Raw genomic sequence first — 22,027 nt, forward strand, 5'->3', positions numbered from 1 at the left:
CGGCACCAGTGTGCAGTCCAGAGTATCCGGCACCAGTGTGCAGTCCAGAGTATCCGGCACCAGTGTGCAGCCCAGAGTATCCGGCACCAGTGTGCAGTCCAGAGTATCCGGCAACAGTGTCTAGTCCGGAACCGAGGGAGACTGCCTGCGACCCGGAACCGAGGGAGTCTGCCTGCGACCCGGAACCGAGGGAGTCTGCCTGCGACCCGGAACCGAGGGAGTCTGCCTGCGACCCGGAACCGAGGGAATCTGCTTGTGACCCAGAACCGAAGGGGTCTGCCTGCGACCTGGAACCGAAGGGGTCTGCCTGCGACCCGGAACCGGGTGAGTCTGCCTATGACCCGGAACCAAGGGAGTCTATCAGCAACCCGGATCTGAGTAAGTCTGTTGACGATCCGGAACTAAATATGAGTAACTGTGTATCAAATGAGTCTGCCTACAGTGTGGAACGGAAGAGGTCTGCCTTCGAACCGGAACGAGGGTAGTCTGCCTATGTTCCGAAACTGATCAAGTCTGTCTGCATTCTGGAGGACAGTAGGCCGGAGCCAGAACCACCTCCTGTATAGGTGGGTTGGGGAGGGGGGGGGTGTAGCACATGTGCCGTCGGTGACGGCAGCCACCCTCCCTTCCCTCCCTTTAGTTTAGGGGGATTTGTTTGGGGGGGGGGTTTGTTGTTTATTTATGAGTTGCATCCGGCGTCTGCACCTTTAGGGGGGGTACTGTCACGTCCTGACCAGTATAAGGGTTATTTGTTATTGTAGTTTGGTCAGGACATGGCAGAGGGTATTTGTTTTATGTGGTTCGGGGTGGTGGTTTAATTAGTAGGGTGTTTGATTTATTATTTCCGGGTTTTTGGGTACTGTTCTATGTTAGTGTATTTCTATGTTCTGTCTAGTCTTTTGTATTTCTATGTTTTGTTTATTGGGGTTGGACTCTCAATTGGAGGCAGGTGTTTTCTCGTTGCCTCTGATTGAGAGTCCTATATATGGGTATGTGTTAGGTTTAGTGTTTGTTCCATGTATAGTTTATGGCCTTTACAGGACTGTTCGTCGTTGTGTTTCTTTTGGTGTACGTGTTTATTTTGGGTTTCCCTTCTTTCCTTAATAAAAGAAGATGAGTACACATATACCCGCTGCGTTTTGGTCTCAATCTGACGACAACCGTTACAGTAAGGCAGGTGGTTAGAGCGTTGGACTAGTAACCAGAAGGTTGCAAAACGAATCCCTGAATCCCCCCTAAACAAGGCAGTTAACCCCCATTCCTAGGCCGTCTTAAACTGACTTGCCTAGTTAAATAAAGGTGTAAAAAATATATATATATACCCTGCTCAAAAAAATAAAGGGAACACTTAAACAACACAATGTAAATCCAAGTCAATCACACTTCTGTGAAATCAAACTGTCCACTTAGGAAGCAACACTGATTGACAGTAAATTTCACATGCTCTTGTGCAAATGGAATAGACAACAGGTGGAAATTATAGGCAATTAGCAAGACACCCCCAATAAAGGAGTGGTTCGGCAGGTGGTGACCACAGACCACTTCTCAGTTCTTATGCTTCCTGGCTGATGTTTTGGTCACTTTTGAATGCTGGCGGTGCTTTCACTCTAGTGGTAGCATGATACGGAGTCTACAACCCACACAAGTGGCTCAGGTAGTGCAGCTCATCCAGGATGGCACATCAATGCGAGCTGTGGCAAGAAGGTTTGCTGTGTCTGTCAGCGTAGTGTCCAGAGCATGGAGGCGCTACCAGGAGACAGGCCAGTACATCAGGAGACGTGGAGGAGGCCGTAGGAGGGCAACAACCCAGCAGCAGGACCGCTACCTCCGCCTTTGTGCAAGGAGGAGCAGGAGGAGCACTGCCAGAGCCCTGCAAAATGACCTCCAGCAGGCCACAAATGTGCATGTGTCTGCTCAAATGGTCAGAAACAGACTCCATGAGGGTGGTATGAGGGCCCGACGTCCACAGGTGGGGGTTGTGCTTACAGCCCATCACCGTGCAGGACGTTTGGCATTTGCCAGAGAACACCAAGATTGGCAAATTCGCCACTGGCGCCCTGTGCTCTTCACAGATGAAGCAGGTTCACACTGAGCACATGCGACAGACGTGACAGAGTCTGGAGACGCCGTGGAGAACGTTCTGCTGCCTGCAACATCCTCCAGCATGACCGGTTTGGCGGTGGGTCAGTCATGGTGTGGGGTGGCATTTCTTTGGGAGACCACACAGCCCTCCATGTGCTCGCCAGAGGTAGCCTGACTGCCATTGGGTACCGAGATGAGATCCTCAGACCCCTTGTGAGACCATATGCTGGTGCGGTTGGCCCTGGGTTCCTCCTAATGCAAGACAATGCTAGACCTCATGTGGCTGGAGTGTGTCAGCAGTTCCTGCAAGAGGAAGGCATTGATGCTATGGACTGGCCCGACCGTTCCCCAGACCTGAATCCAATTGAGCACATCTGGGACAACATGTCTCGCTCCATCCACCAACGCCACGTTGCACCACAGACTGTCCAGGAGGTGGCGGATGCTTTAGTCCAGGTCTGGGAGGAGATCCCTCAGGAGACCATCCGCCACCTCATCAGGAGCATGCCCAGGCATTGTAGGGAGGTCATACAGGCACGTGGAGGCCACACACACTACTGAGCCTCATTTTGACTTGTTTTAAGGACATTACAACAAAGTTGGATCAGCCTGTAGTGTGGTTTTCCACTTTAATTTTGAGTGTGACTCCAAATCCAGACCTCCATGGGTTGATAAATTGGATTTCTGTTGATTATTTTTGTGTGATTTTGTTATCAGCACATTCAACTATGTAAAGAAAAAAGTATTTAATAAGATTATTTCATTCATTCAGATCTAGGATGTGTTATTTTAGTGTTCCCTTTATTTTTTTGAGCAGTATATATATATATATATATATATAAAAAATATAGTTATGAAAACATGAAATCGGCCCTAATTAATCGGCCATTCCGATCAATCGGTCGACCTCTAGTTGATACACAACCAAATTTCGAAATTGCACCTTGTGTATTCTATTATTCTAACTCTCAACAGGAAGTTGAGACCCTGACTTTATTGGTCCGCGGGCCTCCAAAACGGGGGCCGCGGGACGCATGTGGCCAGTTGCCCATCCCTGACCTACAGTAAAGAAGAGGGTGCACTCATTGGCACAGAAAGTCGATTGTATTTGTAGTTCATCTCCTTATCATACTGGAAAGAGAACTTATGTATTTTTTTAAGAAGTTCAAACAATAGGTCACATTTTAGTTTGACTCCACTAAGGTTTACCCACATTTTGGACTAAATGTTCCATAAACCACCCACACCGTCATCATCCCCAGCAGCAAAACCAAGCCAAAATATGATCTGATAAAGAGAAAATACAGTAATCTTTTTTGTATTCCAACTCATTCTACTATTGACATATGTCACCAAGTTTAATCTGGTGTTACGGTTCCATTCTATTTACCTCAATCCTCAGACCCAGTGGTCAACCAGGAAACAGGGGGAAGAATAAGCTTTTGACTAAAGACTTCCTCTCTTTTTTCATAAAGCCCAATCCTGACGTAAATGTATATGCATAACTGGAATTTAAAACCAAATCCCATGCACATCAATACAAGATTTATGAGAACGGCTGTTGTGTGCGTTCCTCAAGTTAAGATCCGGTCTATAATGCATTATGTATCGCTAGGGAAGTAGAGGCAGAATCACAAACCACCACCAAGCTAGCACAGACCATTCTCAACATTTATTTGACCAGGGTAAGTTAACCATACCAGAAGTCCTGTGGTAGTGGTGCCCTTGATAGTCATGGCGCACCGCCTGGTTGGCTCGACACTCTGTGGTGCACATGCTCGGAAATACCTCACATTCCTCCTGAGAGACCAGGCCGTTCCACCCCATTTCATCCCACTCAGTTCTGTTTCTGGTGGGGTAAACCGTGATGGTGTAGCATGGCTGTACAGCTACAGAACCAAAACCGCTCTGCCAGCCTGATTCAGCTACGAGGCTTTTGGGAAACTCACCATTAGGCCTTTATTATCTGTTTTTTCATGAGCCATAGCCATGAAAATGCAGGCTGAGCAAAAGACCAGCTGTTTTCACAATAAGAGTTCTCAGTAGTCCAATGGAGAATATTCACACGCATAAATTAAGCCCTCAAACAGCAACAGTTTCAGTCATTCATTGTCCTGGGCTGGTTCAATACTGTATGTAAAAATCACACAAGTGTAAAGGCTTGCTATGCTGAATCCCCTGAATTCTACAAACCGAAACGGTCTCACTAGTTACAAGGTTGGATCTTTCAAGACCATTTACAGTGAATGCGGGTTTTCCTTCGATCCTAAAAAAGTGCACACCAGGCATTTCTATACAGTAGTAAACACTCTATTTGTATTCAGTACTGCAGGAGGATTCCAGCCCAGCTGGAGCTCTGAATGTCACTCTGACAGCATGTGTAAGAGGTTGGTTATCAGCCAAGCTCCCAGTCCCTCAGGAGATTGCCAAGCCGTGAAAAAGAAGGAGAGGAGAGAACATGAACAGGAGGAGAAGACATACAAAGAGGGGGGGTGGAGAAAAACACATGACATATTGAAGAAGAAGAAAAGAGAGAAGAAAGAGAGAAGCGCTGTGGTAATTCTACTGGGACCCACCATCCCTCCCTCCTGACCCCTCGGACTCCCTGGCCATGGGTCTCTTCCCCTGGATAACTCACAGACCTGAGTGGGTCTATCTATCCGTTTACATAGTTTCCATTGCATAGTTTCCATTCCATTGCATAGTTTCCATTGCTGTAGACTTCCAGTCATTGCCAGAATATCGCAGTATCCCCTTAACTCAGTTTCTGAGTTAGAAGTCTGGTGTTAATAATGATGCTAATGACACTAAAGAAAGAAAAGCCCACACAAGGCACTGCTTTATTCCTGCACTGACATAATTATGTCAGGTCTGCTTCTAAATAGAACGTATTGACATTAGAGGTCGACCGATTAATCAGAATGGGCGATTAATTAGGGCCGATTTCAAGTTTTCATAACAATCGGAAATTGGTATTTTTGGATGCCGATTTGGCCGATTTTTTTTTTTTTTTTTTAGACCTTTATTTAACTAGGCAAGTCAGTTAAGAACACATTCTTATTTCCACCTGCTTTACATTGCACTCCACGAGAAGCCTGCCTGTTACGCGAATGCAGCAAGAAGCCAAGGTAAGTTGCTAGCTAGCATTAAACTTATCTTATAAAAAACAATCAATCAATCATAATCACTAGTTAACTACACACGGTTGATGATATTACTAGTTTATCTAGCCTGTCCTGCGTTGCATATAATCGCTTAGGTACACGTTGCTCCAACCATAAACATCCATGCCTTTCTTAAAATAAATACACAAGTATATATTTTTAAACCTGCATATTTAGTTAATATTGCCTGCTAACATGAATTTCTTTTAACTAGGGAAAATGTGTCACTTCTCTTGCAAACAGAGTCAGGGTATATGCAGCAGTTTGGGCCGCCGGGCTCGTTGCAAACTGTGAAGACTATTTCTTCCTAACAAAGACAGCCGACTTCGCCAAACGGGGGATGATTTAACAAAAGCGCATTTGCGAAAAAAGCACAATCGTTGCACAACTGTACCTAACCATAAACATCAATGCCTTTCTTGAAATCAAAATATATTTTTAAACCTGCATATTTAGCTAAAAGAAATCCAGGTTAGCAGGCAATATTAACTAGGTGAAATTGTGTCATTTTGCGTTCATTGCACGCAGAGTCAGGGTATATGCAACAGTTTGGGCCACCTGGCTCGTTGCAAACTAATTTGCCTGAATTTTACGTAATTATGACATAACATTGAAGGTTGTGCAATGTAACAGGAATATTTAGACTTAGGGATGCCACCCGTTAGATAAAATACGGAACGGTTCCGTATTTCACTGAAAGGAAAAACGTTTTGTTTTCGAGATGATAGTTTCCGGATTCGACCATATTAATGACCAAAGGCTCGTATTTCTGTGTGTTATTATGTTATAATTAAGTCTATGATTTGATAGAGCAGTCAGACTGAGCGATGGTAGGCAGCAGCAAGCGCATAAGCATTCATTCATACAGCACTTTCGTGTGTTTTGCCAGCAGCTCTTCGCTGTGCTTCAAGCATTGTGCTGTTTATGACTTCAAGCCTATCAACTCCCAAGATTAGACTGGTGTAACCGATGTGAAATGGATAACAAGTTAGCGGGTGCGCGCTAATAGCGTTTCAAACCTCACTCACTCTGAGACTTGGAGTAGTTGTTCCCCTTGCTCTGCATGGGTAACACTGCTTCGAGGGTGACTGTTGTCGATGTGTTCCTGGTTCGAGCCCAGGTAGGAGCGAGGAGAGGGACGGAAGCTATACTGTTACACTGGCAATACTAAAGCGCCTATAAGAACATCCAATAGTCAAAGGTATATGAAATACAAATCGTATAGAGAGAAATAGTCCTATAATTCCTATAATAACTACAGCCTAAAACTTCTTACCTGGGAATACTGAAGACTCATGTTAAAAGGAACCACCAGCTTTCATATGTTCTCATGTTCTGAACAAGGAACTTAAACGTTAGCTTTCTTACATGGCACATATTGCACTTTTACTTTCTTCTCCAACACTTTGTTTTTGCATTATTTAAACCAAATTGAACATGTTTCATTATTTATTTGAGGCTAAATTGATTTTATTGATGTATTATATTAAGTTAAAATAAGTGTTCATTCAGTATTGTTGTAATTGTCATTATTACAAATACATTTTTTTGTAATCGGCCGATTAATCGGCATCGGCATTTTCGGTCCTCCAATAATCGGTATCGGCATTGAAAAATCATAAACGGTCAACCTCTAATTGACATAACATTCACTAAATTTGCATACCTTTGAAATATAAATGACTGTTCTAAGTTTATGAAGATATCTCGGAAATTATGTAAACAAAAATTCTATAGGGAAAACTCACTGCAGTTCCAACATTTCCAATATCTTATCACAACATATTTGACTGACAGGAAACCCTGAAATAAAAAGTTACAATTCTTCCCAATATCATACCAAGTTACTTTAAAAGCCTGGGCAGAAGGCACAGCAGAAGGCATAGCCTAGTTCCCGTCTGTCAGTTTGTCATTTTTAAACAGTGAGTTGATGACAGAGACCCAGAATGAGAGGGAAAGAGTGGCCAGACCTACCACAAAGCGGTCCCTCAGGGGAGAGGAGAGAACACAGACACAGTTAGGAGTCTGAGGGTTGGTCTCTCCTCCAACTGGCACTGAACAAACTGCCTGGGGAAATAAACACTATTACGCTGTCACCACTACCCACTCCAGTCATACGGCAGACTAAGAGCTCAAATGCATGGCACACTTTTCCATATAGTGCACTACCGTGATGTGGCTTCACATATCACAGTCTCAAGCCAACAGACCTATCACCTGACAACAAAATGTCATCCAATACCATAAAGACTGTGTGGAACGAGCTCAGAATGGAATGGGAGTCGGTATTCCAATTCTGTTTCATTCCATTCCGGAATGGAACTCTGAGAGCTGTTAGCATATCAGAAACACACCAGAGGTAACGGCCCATAGTGTCCATTAGCAAAGAGTGAATTATGAAGCATTAGCTACAGTTTCATAGGGGTACACATCCACTGAGAGCACTGTCTCTAAGCTGCTATAAGCTTCATGGAGCCCACTGACTAATGACGGTGTGAATCAATTCTAATCCTACATTACGTTGGTTCGCTATAATGCAGCAGGTAGGATCCACCTGTAACTCACCTGACAGAGACGCAACTCCACAGACCTTTTACCACTTTATGACATGGTGTAATATGTGTAATATGACATGGTTCAAATGGACTCTGGCTGCTGCCTGGTCTACCTTCTACACTCACGTTTCACAGTAAATGACAGTTATGAATCTGCTCCCATCCTCCAGTTAACACTGTTGTTTTTGATACTGATACCCAGTGGCTAGTGCTTGACTAATATGCAGTGAGACCGGAGGAGACTTGGCGGCCCAACACACATTTCAGATTACATGCAGTTGCAGATTTATGAGTTCAATGAATCTATCACTAACTAATACATCTATTAATAAACTCATAAAAGCCCAACACAGACATTCACCAGGCCATTCCAATGTCACTTCATTTTTCGCTGAAAAATGTGCCCCATGTGCTATGGATATTTAGCCTGTACACTGTCATTGTGTCAAAGGCACCAACGACTTTCTGATGTCTGCTGGGAATGTGATAGATAACAGATCTTTAGATGACACAGTCCCATAGTTAATAACAGAGACCGAAAGAGGGAGAAAGAGAGAGAGAGAGAGAGAGAGAGAGAGAGAGAGAGAGAGAGAGAGAGAGAGAGAGAGAGAGAGAGAGAGAGAGAGTCAATCTCTTTATGGAAGACTCCTTTGTCTCAGCTAGCTGGTGGAAGTGAAGACCATTGTCACAGTCAATGTGTGGCCTTTAGTCTGCTCTGATGAATAGAGCTCCTTATGGACCATCCACATGCTGTGACTTAGACATAACAGCTTCCTCTGTTGGCTCGCACTGGATAAAAACAGCTAATGGTAATTGCGCACAGATGCTGCATTGGAGAAAAGAGGGTGGAGAGGGAGAAAAATTACACTGAAAAGAATATTTAAAGAGGGGAATGAAGAATGTCATAATTGTGGCTGCTTTGAAATGGAGCATTCAGTCTGGAGTCACCATGAATAACTTTGGCCTTTGTGACAGCACTGACATCATCCATGTTAATTGACATCAATGAAAGATGTGACTAGACTTTGGTGAAGCATTTTCCATTCAACCACTCAAGTTTGGTGAGACTTTTATGGGGGATTCTAGCCTCCATTACACACCTACATTTACATGTATTTTCTCTCTGCAAAATCTACATCTTAGCCAAAATATAACCCTATCGCCAACCTACAGCAATCTCCCTAAATGATCTATCTATCTATCTATCTATCTATCTATCTATCTATCTATCTATCTATCTACTCTGCCCATCCCACTGCTGTTGCCCCCAGCCTCCATAGCAGTAGATCCCAGATCATCACTGAGGATCGTCTCAGATCACATCCAGATCTTCATGGAGTATCATCTCAGATCACATCCCAGATCATCATCATGGAGGATCATCTCAGATCACATCCCAGATCATCATGAAGTATCATCTCAGATCACATCCCAGATCATCATGGAGTATCATCTCAGATCACATCCCAGATCATCATGGAGTATCATCTCAGATCACATCCCAGATCATCATCATGGAGGATCATCTCAGATCACATCCCAGATCATCATGGAGTATCATCTCAGATCACATCCCAGATCATCATGGAGTATCATCTCAGATCACATCCCAGATCATCATGGAGTATCATCTCAGATCACATCCCAGATCATCATCATGGAGGATCATCTCAGATCACATCCCAGATCATCATCATGGAGTATCATCTCAGATCACATCCCAGATCATGATCATGGAGGATCATCTCAGATCACATCCCAGATCATGATCATGGAGGATCATCTCAGATCACATCCCAGATCATGATCATGGAGGATCATCTCAGATCACATCCCAGATCATGATCATGGAGGATCATCTCAGATCACATCCCAGATCATCATCATGGAGTATCATCTCAGATCACATCCAAGATCATCATGGAGGATCATTTCAGATCACATCCCAGATCATCATGGAGGATCATCTCAGATCACATCCCAGATCATGATCATGGAGGATCATCTCAGATCACATCCCAGATCATCATCATGGAGTATCATCTCAGATCACATCCCAGATCATCATGGAGGATCATTTCAGATCACATCCCAGATCATCATGGAGGATCATTTCAGATCACATCCCAGATCATCATGGAGGATCATTTCAGATCACATCCCAGATCATCATGGAGGATCATTTCAGATCACATCCCAGATCACATCTTGGTCATGTCATTCTGTGGGAAGCCCAAACAAACAGCAACCACCACAAATGGTTTTACAGCAACAATCCCAGTAAATGCCAGTGCTGTCATATTCCTATCATCTGATGGAAAAGCCAATAGCCCTTCACAGAGGGAAGAGTGTAAGAAGTTCATACCTCTGGGTGTAATGGCTAAGGTGTTGGACTGACAGTTGCGGAGAGTTGCAAAGTCCCGGCCGGGTTACCAATTCACTGAAATATCCTAGCAACACTTTCCTTGAACCTTCTAATATCAAGTCTACTACATAATGGTGTTATGATAATGTCAACATAAAGTCTTAGCAGCAGGGATGGGGTCGACTCCATTTCAAATCATTCCCCCCAAAAAATTCTGAATAGGAAAAATTATCTTTAAAATGTGTGCTTTTTCAATCTCCGGAATTGACAGGATTAAAATGGAACTGACCCTAACCAGTATCGTCACATGGAGCCAGGTGAGATGATAATACAGGTGAGGACACAGTAGACTGATACTGACTTACTACTACTACTACTGAAAGGTCCCTGGTTCGAATCCCGGGGCAGACAAGGTGAAAAATCTATTGCTGTGCCCTTGAGCAAGGCACTTAACCCCAATTGCTCCCTGTCCGTGTCTTAGGGGAAGTTGGAATATGCAAAAAAACTCATTTCTATGGACAAATATAAGCACCGCCCAAATTACTACTGGCTACCACTAATGCTGCACAACAGCATCAGCCTTGATATAAACATGATAAATACTATCACTGATTTGATTTACTGCCTACTGTGCCTAGCAGAAAACATGCCCAGACACGCTTCCCATGCCTGCTGTGTGTGTGTGTAGGGGGGTTGAAGTTGATGCTGGAATTAGAAAAGGGGACACACCAATATGTAACAAACAGGAAGCAAACAGAGCAAGGAAAAGGTTAGATGGATATTTACTCTCTCTCTCCCGCCCTATCTCTTTCTTTCTCCATCACGCTATCTCTCTCACTCTGTAGGACAATAAACAACATGTGAGCATGTTTCACTACCAAGCCACACCCTTCCTAATGCGTTAACACTATGCATAACTGATTCCAAAGTACTGCATAACTCTGATTCCAAACTACTCCCACATACAGTACTTACCTCAGAGTAACACGATATCATCCACAGACTGTTGCTAAACACCGGACCAACACCTTGCTGCTGTAAAGAGGAATTCGGAAGCTGCTGTGTCATTCACTGGAATTTCCCTCGAGGGAACCATTGGATTTCATGCCCTTCAATCTGTTGGTGCATGCAGGATTTGCCCTAGTCCAGTGTAAGACCAGTGTAAGACCATCTGTTGTCAACTAATCATGTTGACAACAGAAACAGCATGGGTTTGGGATGTCTCAAACCCCCAGCACTCTATCGACCAGCTTTTATAGAGGAACATCATTGTAATAAGCAATGTAATCATACGTAATACACCGTGTAACACCATATGTAATACACCATGTAACACCATATGTAATACACCGTGTAACACCATATGTAATACACCATGTAACACCATATGTAATACACCGTGTAACACCATATGTAATACACCATGTAACACCATATGTAATACACCGTGTAACACCATATGTAATACACTATGTAACACCATATGTAATACACCGTGTAACACCATATGTAATACACCATGTAACACCATATGTAATACACCATGTAAAACCATATGTAATACACCATGTAACACCATATGTAATACACCATGTAACACCATATGTAATACACCGTGTAACACCATATGTAATACACCGTGTAACACCATATGTAATACACCATGTAACACCATATGTAATACACCATGTAACACCATATGTAATACACCATGTAACACCATATGTAATACACCGTGTAACACCATATGTAATACACCATGTAACACCATATGTAATACACCGTGTAACACCATATGTAATACACCATGTAACACCATATGTAATACACCGTGTAACACCATATGTAATACACCATGTATGCACTCTTAATGAGTGTGACCAAATTATTCAGATGGTTCGATGAGTCAGTCTATGGAAGGACCATAATGACGTCCACTAATAACTACTTTTACAGAGAAGCCTTTAGTCATCAGATGTCACTTCCTCTCAGACAGGAAACCAAAACAAACACTTGAGGTTATGGGTCAGTTTTTCTCTCCATGGGATCCTATCATCCTTCTGCAAGATGGATAAGAGGAAATTGACCCTGTCTTTAAACGCTTACTCTCTCTCACATGTTGGGAGAATGGGGTAAATTCTGTATAGAATTTTGGGATTGTTGTTTGTTATAACACAGGGCACAATTGAAAAAGAGACCCTGGTATCATTTGGGATTCTCTGCATAAATAAAGGTTAAATAAATAAAAATGCAACAAATATTCTAAGGGATTGCCTAATGCCTGCCTCAAATATATCACCAGCCAGATACTCACATATACAGGTGGGAAAATTAGAATGTTCCAAGTTATTGATGCTCCTGTACTGGTCACATGTCTCGGCTGTAGCCAGGGAAAAATCGATAGCACAAAAATGGATTGGAGGGGGAGGATAGAGAGAGAGAGAGAGAGAGAGAGAGAGAGAGAGACAGAGAGAGAGAGAGAGAGAGAGAGAGAGAGAGAGAGAGTGAGAGAGAGAGAGAGACAGAGAGAGAGAGAGAGAGAGAGAGAGAGAGAGAGAGAGAGAGAGAGAGAGACAGAGCGAGAGAGAGAGACAGAGAGAGAGAGAGAGAGAGACAGAGCGAGAGAGAGAAGACAGAGAGAGAGAGACAGAGAGAGAGAGACAGAGAGAGAGAGACAGAGAGAGAGAGACAGAGAGAGAGAGAGAGAGAGAGAGACAGAGCGAGAGAGAGACAGAAAGAGAGAGACAGAGAGAGAGAGAGAGACAGAGAGAGAGAAACAGAGAGAGAGAGAGAGAGAGAGAGAGAGAGAGAGACAGAGAGAGAGAGAGAGAGAGAGAGACAGAGCGAGAGAGCGACAGAGAGAGAGAGACAGAGAGAGAGAGAGAGAGACAGAGAGAGAGAGCGAGAGAGAGAGAGACAGAGCGAGAGAGAGACAGAAAGAGAGAGACAGAGAGAGAGAGAGAAACTCATCAACCTTTGGTCTGAAGAGTTTAGCACTGGAGTTCAACAAAAATCTGAAAGATGTTGACGTCATCATTCTGCAGGAGACATGGTGTAAGGCTGACGTTGTCACACACTGTCCCACAGGCTACAGAGAGGTCATTGTGCCATCACAGAAACACAGCTCTGTCAATAGAGGCAGAGACTCTGGAGGATTGATCATTTGGTACAAATCCGAACTACAAAATCTAATTGATCCCCTCAAAATTGGCAAATACCACATTTGGTTAAAACTAAAAAAAGAACTTGTACTGACAGGAAAAGATGTGTTCCTTTGCGCAATATATATCCCCCCCTCAGAATCCCCATATTACTCAGAGGAGATCTTCCCCACCCTCGAGGAAGAGACGTGCCATTTCCAGGCCCAGGGAAATGTGCTCATCTGTGGGGACACAAATGCGCGCACAGGAACACTACCTGATCTAACGAGCACACGAGGGGACAGCTTTATTACAGGCCATACTGTTTCTAACTATCTTAATCTCCCCCATAGAAACAACAGTGACAGCACCGTCAACAAAAACGGAAGGGATCTTTTGCAGCTCTGTAGAAGCCTGGGTCTGTACTTTGTCAATGGTAGGTTACGGGGGGACTCTTTGGGGAGATTCACCTACTGCTCACCTCTTGGCCACAGTACAGTAGACTATATGATCACAGACATGGACCCTTTCTCTCTCAGCTCATTCACTGTCAAGCCACTAACACCTCTGTCTGATCACAGCCAAATTACGTTGTTCCTCAAAAGAACAGACCTGGAAACAACCACACATTCACAGCCCAGTAAGCTGTACAACATCAGAAATTCATACAGATGGGCCCAAAACAGCACAGAAGAATACCAGAAAGCAACCTGGAACCAAAATATCCAAACACTCTTAGATAACTTTCTGGATACCACATTCACTCACAGTAAAGAAGGCATCAATCTAGCAGTACGAAACATCAACTATATATTCAGGCAAACGGCAAAAGAAGCACAATTGAAATTGATAAAAAACAAAACTAAAAAAATCACAGATGACAACTGGTTTGATGCAGATTGTAAAATTATAAGGAAAAAACTTAGAACACTATCCAACCAAAAGCACAGAGACCCAAATAATGGTGAATTACGCCTTCATTACTGTGAGACTTTAAAACTCTATAAACGTACACTCAGAACCAAAAAAGCACAGTACAACAGCAAGCAGCTGACACTAATTGAGGAGTCCATAAACACAAACAACTTTTGGCAAAATTGGATAAAACTAAAAAAATCTAAACAAGAGGAATTAGCAATACAAAATGGTGACATATGGACAACCCATTTCAAAACACTCTACAACACCGTTCAAATTGACACAAACGCAGAACAACGCCAAATCCATGAGAAGTTGAATGGATTAGAAAAAGCTATAAAGGACAATCAAAACCCATTGGACTCCCCAATTACTGACCAGGAGCTCTATAAGAAACTTCAGGCTCTCAAATTTAAAAAAGCCTGCGGACCTGATGGCATCCTAAATGAAATGCTCAAACTCACTAGTGCAAAATTTCAATTGGCTATATTAAAATTGTTTAATTTGATCCTGAGTGTAGGTTATTTCCCTGACATCTGGAATCAAGGACTCATAACCCCAATCTTTAAGAATGGAGACAAATTTGACCCTAACAATTACAGAGGCATTTGTGTGAACAGTAACCTGGGGAAGGTTTTCTGTAGTATCATCAATGTAAGAGTTCTAAACTTCCTTAATAAGCACAATGTCTTGAGTAAAAGCCAAATTGGATTTATACCAAAACATCGCACAACTGATCATATTTACACCTTACACACCCTGATAGATAAACATGTCCACCAAAATAATACCAAAATATACACTTGCTTTATCGACTTCCAAAAAGCATTTGATTCTATTTGGCATACAGGACTGTTCTACAAAGTTATTGAAAGTGGTGTAGGGGGTAAAACATATGACATAATTAAATCAATGTATACTGGCAATACGTGCAGCATTAAAATTGGTAAGAAAAGGACAGAATTCTTTAACCAGGGGCGGGGCCTTCGTCAGGGTTGCAATCTGAGCCCTGCACTCTTCAATATTTACATTAACGAATTGGCCACTATTCTAGAAAAATCCTCAGCCCCTGGTGTTAGTCTCCACAATTCAGAAGTTAAATGCCTACTCTTCGCAGATGACCTATGCCTGCTGTCACCCACAGCACCTGGCCTACAGCAGAGCCTGGACCTGCTAGAGCAGTACTGCCAGACCTGGGCCCTGGCAGTAAACCCCAAAAAGACTAAAATAATGATTTTCCAGAGAAGATCCAGATCTCAGGGAATTAGACCAAAGTTCTCAATTGGTACAAAATATATAGAGTACTGTACACACTACAATTACTTAGGTTTAAAAATAAGCTCAACTGGACACCTTAATGAGGCAGTGAATGAACTGAGAGAGAAAGCACGCAGGGCATTCTACGCCATTAAAAAGCAAATTCAAATTGAAATACCTATTAAAATTTGGCTAAAACTAATTGAATATGTCATTGAACCAATTGCACTTTATGGCAGCGAGGTGTGGGGTCCACTTGCAAAACAAGATTTCATCAAATGGGACAAACACCCCATTGAAACCCTACATGCAGAGTTCTGTAAGATTCTCCTACGTGTCCAGAGGAAAACTACAAACAATGCATGCAGGGCAGAATTAGGCCAATATCCACTAATAATAAAAACTCAAAAAAGAGCAATTAAGTTTTGGAAACATCTAAAATACAGTGACCCCCTCTCATATCATTACCAAGCCCTGCAATGCCAAGAGCTGAGCAAAGAAAAGAGTCCCCTCATCCAGCTGGTCCTGGGGCTGAGTTCACAAACCTGTTCTACTAACACACTGAAGCCTCAGGACCAGAACATCCAATCAATCAGAATAAACCAAATTACAACACAGTCAAAACAAAACTACATTGCTTATTGGGAAACACAAGCACAAACACAAAGCAAAATGCAGTGCTATCTGGCCCTAAATCGACAGTACACTATGGCTAAATATTTGACCATGGTTACTGATCAAAACCTTAGAAAAACCTTGACAAAGTACAGGCTCAGTGAGCACAGCCTTGCCATTGAGAAGGGTAGACACAGGAAAACCTGGCTCCCTGTAGAGGAAAGGCTGTGCAACCACTGCACAACAGCAGAACCTGAGACGGAGCTGCATTTCCTGACAAAATGTCAAAAATAAAAAAACAATTAGAGAGTGTCATTTCCCCAAATTTGAAATCCTTATTCAAGGTTTTAAAGACCTCTCTGATGAGGATAGGCTACCCATCCTGTTGGGGGAGGACGCAGAGAGCTGTGGGTTGGCAGCGCACTACATTGCTGCCTGCCATAAGTTGAGGGACAGTGTCTGACAGACCAATAAACCTGCACATGTCCTCAACTGTATGATTATTGTTATTGTTGAATGTATGGTTATATTGACCGTTGGTTATTGTTGTTACTGTTGTCCCGTTGACAATTTTTGATTCTCATTTTTATTTATTTTTTATATTGTAAATATCCAAAGTAAGCTTTGGCAATATGTACATTGTTACGTCATGCCAATAAAGCGAATTGAATTGAATTGAGAGAGAGAGAGAGAGAGAGAGAGAGAGAGAGAGAGAGAGAGAGAGAGAGAGAGAGAGAGAGAGAGAAAGCATTCTACCTGTTTCTTTCATTTCAACACTCGGCTCTGGACCCTGGCTACAGTATGAACAAAACTTCCCTGGTGACTGGCTCCCACAGTGGCTGCTATCTAGAACCTAAAAGGGTTCTTCGGCTGTCCCCATTGGATAACTTTTTTGGTACCAGGTAGAACCATTTTGGGTTCCATGTTAAACCCTCTGTGTAAAGGGTTCTACATGGAACAAAAAAGGGTTCTACCTGGAACCCAAAAGGGTTATCCTATGGGGACAGCCAAAAAATACTTTTGGAACCCTTTTTTCTAAGAATGTAGAGTTGGCATGATACAGTCTGAAGTGTAATGAGCAGATTTAGTTTGGTCTTGTGTTGTTTATCTCATAACTCAGTCAGCCACAGTGTGATCTAATCTCAATTGATGATGTAATAAAATGGAGATTACGAAATGGTAGATTGCAGAAAAGAGGATTATCGGTAATAGTATTGGTGCTCTTTCCCAAATCATAATCCAATGGTCCCTACATCCAAAACTCCCTATCAGACATTCAGTGAGAAGGAATAGAGAATGACAGTAAAGGTAGAGGATATGGAAATCATGTTGCCCTTTCCTGCCTCACAAGACTCAAAATAAATACATGAGATCATAGTTGACTTCCCTCAGGCAAGTCTGGGGATCCCACCCCAATTACCTGTGTGTGTGTGTGTGTGTGTGTGTGTGTGTGTGTGTGTGTGTGTGTGTGTGTGTGTGTGTGTGTGTGTGTGTGTGTGTGTGTGTGTGTGAGTGTGTGTGTGTGTGTGAGTGTGTGTGAGTGTGTGTGAGTGTGTGTGTATGTGTGAGTGTGTGTGTGTGTGTGTGTGTGTGTGTGTGTGTGTGTGTGTGTGTGTGTGTGTGTGTGTGTGTGTGTGTGTGTGTGTGTGTGTGTGTGTGTGCGTGTGCGTGTGCGTGTGTTTGACAGCGATGGGGCAGTAGACAGACAGAAACCTGTCTCAATGTTGCATGAGGAAATGTCATGCATGTGCTTTGAAACAGAAAGCAAATAGGCCTACACATTGTACACTCTTAGAATTAGTGGTGACTCGAGGAACCCTGGAGAACCTCAAGGAACGCCTGGAGTTCCTCAAGGAACCATTGCTAGTCAATGGTTCATATTTGCACCTTTGACAAGTTGAGGGGTTCTTGGAGGAACCTTTAATGTTTCAATGTAGCAAAGGGTTTCTGGAGGAACCTTGGACTGGAGGTGTGGGGTCAGGGCTTTCAGATAGATTTTTTTATGCCACCTGTGGGCGTAAATGTCATTCCAGTTCATCTGTTTTGTTGTATTGTCATCACATACTAAGGTTGAACACTAACAGTTTTGTAGCTTCAATGAGGCTTATAGAGGTGTATGACATGCAAATTCGTGAAGCATTCCTTATTTTTACCCCCTCACAGCTCCAGCTCTTAGACGATGACCCAAACTGGTAAAAAATGTCAAAACGGAAAAGACCAGACAAACAACAGACCAACAACAGACCAGACCAGAAGACCTGTACTGTTTGTCCATTTTGAGACGCCGTAGCCAGTATACACTTCCTCAAAATAGTCCGAATTAATCTACGATAACTCAAGAAATTTGTCATTAACTTTGATGTTTTTGCAGAGGAGATCTTAGTGACTCAATTTTACAGCTAACTAAGATGTTTGGTGCAGTGTTTCGCAATGAAGAAATGTGCATGAAAACGAGTCGTCTCTTGTTGAAAGACAACAAAGACTTTACTGAAAAATCCCTACTGTTGACCTATCACAGATGAAGGGGTGTGGCCTCAAGAAAAAAAATGTATGCACGAACAACCGAAAAAAAACCTTACCAAAGTCCAAAACTAACAAAATGTTGTAATATATGCACAAACTCTTCCGAACGGTTTTGGCTGGTACTCCCCTGGTCTGGTTCCCTCTCACAGAACCAGACCAGAACCATTCATCACCACACAAGAAGAGGAGGAAGAACCAAAACTCTAAACCTACGCTTAAAGCAGGCGACAGGGGAGTACCATCAGCACCAGACCACCAGAAGAGGCGTGGAGAAGGGACCAAACACCAGACCTTCACTCGAAGCGAGCAGGCCACAGGGAAATTCACAGGGAAATTCCACCATTGACCTGCAAGTCTAGGGCTCCCTTGTGTGTCTGCTTGCTCCTCAGGTTGTCCTTCCTGCCCTCAATAGATGCCAACCCAGCCCCCGTTCCTGGTTCTTGATTCCCAATTCCTGTTTTTCCTGTTTCTTCCCAGGTCCCCAGTCCCAGCACCAAAACCAGCACCAACCACTGGTTTCCAGCCCTGGTACCAGCACGATTTCCAACCCGGCCCCAGCACCAACCCCTGGTTTCCAGCCCTGGTACCAGCACGATTTCCAACCCGGCCCCAGCACCAACCCCTGGTTTCCAGCCCTGGTACCAGCACGATTTCCAACCCGGCCCCAGCACCAACCCCTGGTTTCCAGCCCTGGTACCAGCACGATTTCCAACCCGGCCCCAACACCAACCCCTGGTTTCCAGCCCTGGTACCAGCACGATTTCCAACCCGGCCCCAACACCAACCCCTGGTTTCCAGCCCTGGTACCAGCACGATTTCCAACCCGGCCCCAGCACCAACCCCTGGTTTCCAGCCCTGGTACCAGCACGATTTCCAACCCGGCCCCAACACCAACCCCTGGTTTCCAGCCCTGGTACCAGCACGATTTCCAACCCGGCCCCAACACCAACCCCTGGTTTCCAGCCCTGGTACCAGCACGATATCCAACCCGGGCCCAGCACCAACCCCTGGTTTCCAGCCCTGGTACCAGCACGATTTCCAACCCGGCCCCAGCACCAACCCCTGGTTTCCAGCCCTGGTACCAGCACGATTTCCAACCCGGCCCCAGCACCAACCCCTGGTTTCCAGCCCTGGTACCAGCACGATTTCCAACCCGGCCCCAGCACCAACCCCTGGTTTCCAGCCCTGGTACCAGCACGATTTCCAACCTGGCCCCAGCACCAACCCCTGGTTTCCAGCCCTGGTACCAGCACGATTTCCAACCCGGCCCCAACACCAACCACTGGTTTCCAGCCCTGGTACCAGCACGATTTCCAACCCGGCCCCAGCACCAACCCAGGTTTTCCTGGTCCCAGCCCCAACAGCAGCACCAACCCTGGACACAGCACCGACCAACCACAACTACCACCTCCATCCAGCAACTGACAGCCCAGACCCCCCCACAGCTTCTCCTCCCCAACACGAAGACACAAACACACCGGCAACCACTCCACCAGAACAACCATGACTGACTGACTAACTCATTGATGGACTGATTATTGATACCTGTTAATTCACTGAATATATTTGTTTTTTTTTCTTGTTGTTGTTTATTTTGATCTGTTTAGCTTAAGTTGGTTTGATTACTTATTGTTTGAATTGTTTATTGTTTCGAATTTTAACCAAATTGATTTGACATTTTTACTTATAATGTATTTTGAAAAACTGCACTGATAAGTGAAATTAAATAAATCTTTACACAGGAGTTCCTCAAAGACCCGTTTCAGAGGCGTTTTGAAATATAAAGGTCCCCCCTGTATGGCGATTTTTGCAACCCCCAAAGGGTCTTCCAGCCCTGGCTCCTTTACTTCTAAGCGTGTATGCTACAGCATCACGGATGCAATACTATCGGCTTGTCACCGTGGGCTGTACAGTCGAAATCATGTTTTGAAAAATTGAAGTGTGTTGGTTTGAGGCCAAATGCAATCCTCTCTCATTATTCAAATCCTATTTTCCCTCGAATAGTCTACACAATGTGCATCATATCATAGATTTGGCATCTCCAGTAGAAAACTCTAAATGTTAAGTTTGTAATTCTCTGCACTTTTTTTAACAGTAGCCTACCAAAGCATGCATGGTCTCATAATTGCCAGAACACCTACCTTACTGAAAATGCTCCGGTCCTCAACAGTTTGCTCCACCTTGTTGGTCGCACTCGGATGAACAATATACCGTGTAAATCAAGTCACTTCATGACTCAATCATGCAACTGACATATACAATATAACCTCTTTTAAAACTGTATCCGAAAGGGGGGATTCTGTCACTCTCACAAACCGTGTCCTCTTCGTTGCTTTAACAGAGACACTCTCCCACCGCTGGCTCTCACGAGTCGGCTCTGCTAATTCCGCGGGGAATTTCAGTCCGTCCGTACAGTTTCACTCCCGGGAACCGGCAACGGACACGCGAGGTTGAATGTGCTGTGCTGGAGAGAAACCGAGAGTTGTCAAACGTCACCGCCAACCGGTGTGCCCGCGCTATAGCAGGCGCGCGTGCGTCTTCTTTACGCGTGAGTATGAAATAGAATACACCGTTCTACCATAGAGAGCCAGCCATATGTGGTTAATGTAGTCGTGAGAGCATGTTATATTTGTCCTTATCCTTTAAAAACTCATTGCAGCCCTTCACTTCTGATGGGCCACGGATACCTCCAGATACTAGATATTCTAACCAGTGAAGCCAAGAATAACACCACAGAACCCCTCCTGGCAAAACCCAATCCAGGTGGGCTCTCTTCTCCCTCCTACAGAGCCTGCGGGCTGGGTGTCCATAGGTTTTCTGTTCTGTCTAACGGTCCTCCTTTATATCTGGGTTACTATTTCTGTCAAATCAAAAAATCTAAAATCAAATCAAATGTATTGCTCACATACACGTGTTAAGTAGATGTTATTGCGGGTGTAGCGAAATGCTTGTGCTTCTAGCTCCAACAGTGCAGTAATATCTAACAGTTTCACAACATATACCCAAAATACACTTAAATCTATGTAAGGAATGGATTAAGAATAAATACATATATGTCAGAGCGGCATTGGACTAAGATACAGTGCCATAGTATAGAATACAGTATATACATATGAGATGGGTGATGCAATATTTACACACAATTAAAGTGACTAAGATACCGTAGTGTAGAGTACAGTTTATACATATGAGATGAGTAATGCATGATATGGAGGCATTATTAAAGTGGCTATGTCACGAATTTCAAGGTAGCAGGAAACGGGTGAGTCAGGCGCAGGAGACTAGAGGTCCGTAGAATATATGTTTAATAAAGTCCAGAGTGAATACAGCGACTACGCAGGGTGCAAACCACAAACAGGAGGGAGAACAGCTCCAAACTCCAAAATACACGGGGCGCAGCCCGGCAAC

The 22,027-nt window shown here is 43.8% G+C and overlaps 1 protein-coding gene across 2 annotated transcripts in view; it reads right to left on the reverse strand.

Moving 5' to 3' along the window:
- Positions 1 to 21,110, reverse strand: part of rhbdf1b (rhomboid 5 homolog 1b (Drosophila)) — a 55,242-nt gene extending 34,132 nt beyond the window's left edge. The window contains exon 1 of one of the 2 annotated variants that reach the window (XM_029764900.1): positions 20,761 to 21,110. The gene's annotated coding sequence lies outside the window, so the exon portion shown is untranslated. Of the gene's footprint in view, positions 1 to 11,141; positions 11,246 to 20,760 lie in introns of those variants that run through there. The other variant, XM_029764901.1, reaches the window with a different exon arrangement.
- Positions 21,111 to 22,027: the final 917 nt, after the last annotated feature.

This window comes from Salmo trutta, chromosome 10 (genome assembly GCF_901001165.1).
Source record: "Salmo trutta chromosome 10, fSalTru1.1, whole genome shotgun sequence".
Lineage (NCBI taxonomy): Eukaryota > Metazoa > Chordata > Actinopteri > Salmoniformes > Salmonidae > Salmo > Salmo trutta.